The sequence below is a fragment of the Aphanomyces invadans genome (assembly GCF_000520115.1).
Source record: "Aphanomyces invadans strain NJM9701 unplaced genomic scaffold supercont1.71, whole genome shotgun sequence".
Classification (NCBI taxonomy): domain Eukaryota; phylum Oomycota; class Saprolegniomycetes; order Saprolegniales; family Verrucalvaceae; genus Aphanomyces; species Aphanomyces invadans.
Genome location: NW_008580216.1, coordinates 4,667 through 10,158, shown reverse-complemented (window position 1 = coordinate 10,158; position 5,492 = coordinate 4,667).

The window sequence follows — 5,492 nt, the reverse complement described above, 5'->3', positions numbered from 1 at the left end:
CTTGATCCTTGCTGTCTTTTGTCGGTGTTCGTAACCAGCCACCGCGTTCGGAGCAGTGGCCTCCAGTAGACAAATGGTAAAGTGATAGCGCCGGCTTCCACGATGATTCGACATCGTCCAAACCAAGCCATTTGACTAGCACACCACTCACCATCAACCTGACGGATGTCAAGCAACTCGTCAACATAAAATCCATAATCGCCAAATGAAATTTGCGTTTAGAGATCTTCGTCGACATCTCGCCCACCTTCGCAGTTCCTTTTAAGGTATCATCCCGTTCTTGAATTCGGTTCCGCAGTCGGACATCCATGTCGGCACGACACCTTAGAGGCCAAACCAGTCCATCAGCGCGTGAGCCGTAGCTCATTGTACGCTGGTGACTTCATCGGCAGTCGGCCAGTCGAACTCCGTTGACTGCAGCGGCGTCACCAACGCCAACTTGGACATACGAGCCACTAGGCGACAGTCGAGGCACCCCAGGGCTGGGAGGTCTGCCCATACGTTGTCCTCGCCTCCAATGCACTCAACTACATAGGGATAGGTCGTCATAGTTAAAGCCCACCGCTGCAGCTTGTGGGCTTGATACTTTGCCAAGTATGAGTTTGTCCCGAGCAGGTAAACATGTACACGAGGTTCCGGTGGTCCGTGAACAAGCGAAAACCGCCCGGGCGCATTAGCAGGTACTCGAGACGCTTACAACCTTCAACGACCGCAAATCGACGGTTCCACGCAATGGACGTACATGTACGTCACCGCATTGCTTGGACCTCGACCAACTCCTCGTTGCCGTAACGGAGGAGACACCGCCAGCAACGCAGGAGGAACATGACATTAGTAAACGAGCTCGTCTCGGTCCTGCGAGTGCTGTGAAACCTCTCCCACGCTCGCAACCCGAGACTGAACCATCGCTTCTAGCCGAGTACATTGGTCCGCATGAATTAGACGAACCAATGGACAAGGACAACATCCCCGCCGTGCTCGACGACACGCGAGCCCCGACTGGCACTATCCTACCATCGTCATCCACCTGCAGAATGGTTGGGGGTTTCGAGCGACCTAAACATCCAACTCAATCGCACACCGATGGACCGCAAATGAACATGGCTCTCAGTGAACATGTACGACACGTTGGACCTGGTAAACGTATCGCCACGCGTCGTGACCATGCCGCATAACATCCCAGTCCTCTCGTACTCGATGGACATCCAACCATCGTCACGGGAAGTGAACGAACGCCGCCAACAATCACACCGGAACAAAATCACTCCTGCCAATACCAATGCTCCTACAAGAACTCAAAAATCACCCACCGTCCTCAGAGACTGAGGCAAGTTCATTACTGAACCGCCGAAGCGCACAATCGCATGTCTACTTAGAATGGGTCTTTGTCGTCTAGGCTCCTCATGGTTTGGGTCCATCACAACGGTCACCATCAACACCAGCAAATGAACAAGACATGCTTTTGCCCCAGTCGTTTCACGTGCAGAGGCGTCCCTCACCTCCTAAGAGAGGTTGTTCGATCAATTTGAACGCCTTCCACAAGCACAAGCTCGTTACCCAGCAGGGTCCTGAATCGCCATTCAGGCAGCGGCCCGGTTAGGCCACCGTCGTCACTGCGACGAAATGAAGCTTAAGGCCACAACAAATCAATACACCACTTCCGTTGATCGCGATTGTCTACAAGATACCACGGGTCATTCACACTTCTCAGCATCGGGAAACTCCGTCGCAGCGTCATCGCCTTCGGCCTTGGTGTGTGTGAACAAATTCCAGAATGCTCGACGCGGAAAAGGACATGCAAGGCAGTTCAAGGAAGTCCCCCAACCCACCAATTTACACGACGAACCTGATTGGCCACCAAGCTTCCCAGGCCTAGGCTTCAGCGATGCCGTTGGTCTAATCTCATCCCAGGTGCATTCAGCCGAATCTTAGCCCATACTACATGCTTGGGAGCGTTGTGATTCGGTCACATGTGCTTTGCCAACATCGATGTTGACGCTACCAAGAACAACACTTGTTTTGCCACGAAATCCGACAAGAACATCAGGAAGAAGACTCAACCTCCAAAATGGGAAAACACAAATGAAGGAAAAATGAGAAGGTAAACAAAAAAGAATGAAGAAAGAAGAAGTCAAGGAACCCGCAGTGTAACAAAGTATCGCAAGAATATCGATTTCCAAACGTAGCCAAAAGTGGGGCTTATTTAGCATACAACAATATATGCGATTGAACAGTGAGTTAACCCCCAACTGTCCTTTTTACTGTGTCACACTGTAACACTCAAATGTACCGTGTGTCCCAATACTCCCAAGCATCCACCTCGCCATACCATCGAATCCCTCGGCCACCACCATGTCGCCACCTTTCGCGGATGTCGGCATGACGACCAAGGATAAACTTGCCATTGTCGCTGTCGCCGCCGTCCCAATCGAACATGTCGTGCCTGACGTGCTAGCGCCGCTTGTCGCCTCGCCCGCCGGAGATGCGGAGCCCCGAGACCACTACTGGAATACGCCTCTGCACGACCCTGTCGCTCGTGACCCAGGGAAGGCATGCCAACTGTTCTGGTTGGCTCGTCGGGGCCGCCTGACGGTGGGCTGGAGTGCCGCGCCGCGCTTGACCCTCTCCGCACGCCACCAATTTACCCAAGTGACGGGAAAATTCGACACCGGGCGGACAGCCAATCAGCGAGCCGACGTCGGGGAGCCAGCCAATCAGCGTTCTTGAATAAGAGAATGTTGGTCGTTCGGTTGCCCAGCCGATTGAAGTGTCCACGTCATCTGCGCGCCGCGTGGTCGACCTGATGGCTGAGCCCAGCCACCAGTCCGCCAGTCGCTCAGTGCAACTAGTCGCACCTGCGACTAAACTATGCTTCCACTGTACGGTGAGCGGTTGCCAGGGCCAACGACGGCGAGGCAAAAGGTACACTCACGAGGCCGTCTCGGTCTATGTTGGCGAAGCTTCTCCAGCTGGCCGACGATGGTGAAACCTCTGACGCCATGATGCTAGAGGCGATTGAGGAAGCTCTAACATATCCGAAACGTGTCAGCACCACAACGTTTTGGATAGAAACGGGTGCTGCACTGTCGTCAGTCTCGAACGACCAGATCATCAAACGTCTGTTTACAGTGGTGGGCGGCATCGAGGGGACTTCAACAACAAAAACTATTATATAATATAAACTTTTGGAAAAAGTTCACAACGTGCATCCATTATCAATTTTTCCTTGACCTGAAACTTTATAGGAGCCACGGACATAAAAACGCAACCTTGTCAAATATTGTATGTCTCAGAACGCCTCTAACAATCACAAATAGAAGGAAATAGAAACATACGATGCATATGGACATTCATTCACAACTTTGGAGTAGAATTTTTGCAAGGTATTGTGTTTCAGGATCATTTGATTGCACGGTTCGAACCGGCGTGCGATGCAGATTCGATTCACGCATTCCAAGTCTATCGTAGCATATTTTTTCACATGGAGTAAAAGTCCCCTCGATGACGCCCGCCACTGTTAACAAGAATCAGGAGGCTCCATGGAGCTCCCTGATGACCTCGTTTGTGTAGTGAATAAGGCCCAGGGCGGGGATGTAGTCGTCACTAACCGAGGAGGCAGCTTGCCTTGGGATGCTGGGTCAATCTGTCCGCATCCTGGGAAACACATACTTCGTCGCCTCGCCGGCCTTGTCGTCCTCCCGAGGCTGTTTTCGGCGCCATGAACGAGTTCAAACTTTGAAAACCTTGGATAATTTATCTACTTTCCCACCATTTAGATATGGAGGCTCAATTTCATGGAGGTTGTACTTTTGTCCAGTAAGATCGCTTTTCAATATTCATTGGCCATCAAAAAGTGACCGATCAATGGTGATGTGACCGATCAATGGTTCGCGACGTTACTTGATTTTGATTTTCAGTATGAATACAAACCGTGAAAGCGTGGCCTCTCGATCCTTTAGTTCTTTTGAATTTTAAGCTAGAGGTGTCAGAAAAGTTACCACAGGGATAACTGGCTTGTGGCAGCCAAGCGTTCATAGCGACATATTTTTGGATTCTTCGATGTCGGCTCTTCCTATCATTGCGAAGTAGAATTCGCCAATTGTTGCATTGTTCACCTACTAATATGGAACTTGAGCTGCGTTTAAACCGTCGTGAGACAGGTTAGTTTTACCCTACTGATGAGTTCGTTGTCTAAACAGTAATCCGACCCAGTACGAGAGGAACCGTCGGTTCAGATAATTGGTAAATGCAGTTAGCTGAAAAGCTAGTGCTGCGAAGCTACCATCTGTAGGATTATGGCTGAACGCCTCTAAGTCAGAATCCATGCTGGAATAGACGATAATCACCTTTCCTGATGTACTATAATGGCTGAACGCCTCGAAGTCAGAATCCATGCAGGAATAAACGATAATCACCTTTCCTGATGTGCTAAGACGACTTACTAGGAACAGGGTGCTGTAAGAATGAAATCAGTCCTTGTACTACGATCTGCTGAGATTTAGCCTTCGTTCCACGATTTGTTCATATTTAATGAATATTTCTCCGCCCACGAAACATCATCAAAATTACATAAATATAAGAATGAACTCAATTCAATTTGTGTCGTCAAGAGCAATTTGCAATAAGAACTTACAGTTTTCTTCAATAAGAACTTATAGTTTTTTTGTCAACGAGAACTTAGAGCTTTCTTCAACGAGAACTTAGCGCCTTGGGGCCTCGAGTTTTCTTCAGCAAGAACTTAGAGTTTTCTTAAACATGTATATATAGGTCGAATACTTATGCAATCTCCAAACGACTTGTGAAATTCAATTGACTTTGGGCTTGATTGCAATACAAAATTGGAGGAATGAAGCTCAAGCGTTACGCTGAGCGTTCGATGATTTTGCTTTGTGGTCTTAGCCGGGCATACGTGCTTTACTGTTAAAGTTGGCTTGAGACTGAGGCCCCATCCATGTTATGGAGCCCGTGGTGAGACGGTACAAAAATATTTATTATTTGTTTATGCCTGGAGCAGATGCAATTTGTGAGGGGGGTTCGAGTTGGGACGGGCAAGGATCTGAGAGAATCCGCGGGGTTTCGGGGTTGGGAAGAGCAGTGTGTACGAATTTGTATGTTGATGGTAGCAGCAGAGGGTAGTTGCAGGATTGAGTAGTTTCGTTGAGGTCAATTGTAAGTATCTAAGATACTCTATGATGACAATAGTAGAAAGTATTTTAATAGACTCCAAGTCTTATGTGTGGGAAGAATGTCATAATCGGCCATATTAGCCTGAGTGAACCACACCCCGTCCGGCTCTATGAAGTTAACTAGGCTCAAGCGAGGGTACAGTTAACGACGGAAAAATTCACCCAGTAGTACTACCTTGTTATATTGAAATTTGTATTGAAATATATTACTACTCTGGTCCACAAAAAGAGTCACATTATTTGTCTTGATTAAAGTATGAGGAGGAGGCCAAAAATATCTTGAATTTTCTATTGAACTCTGACATT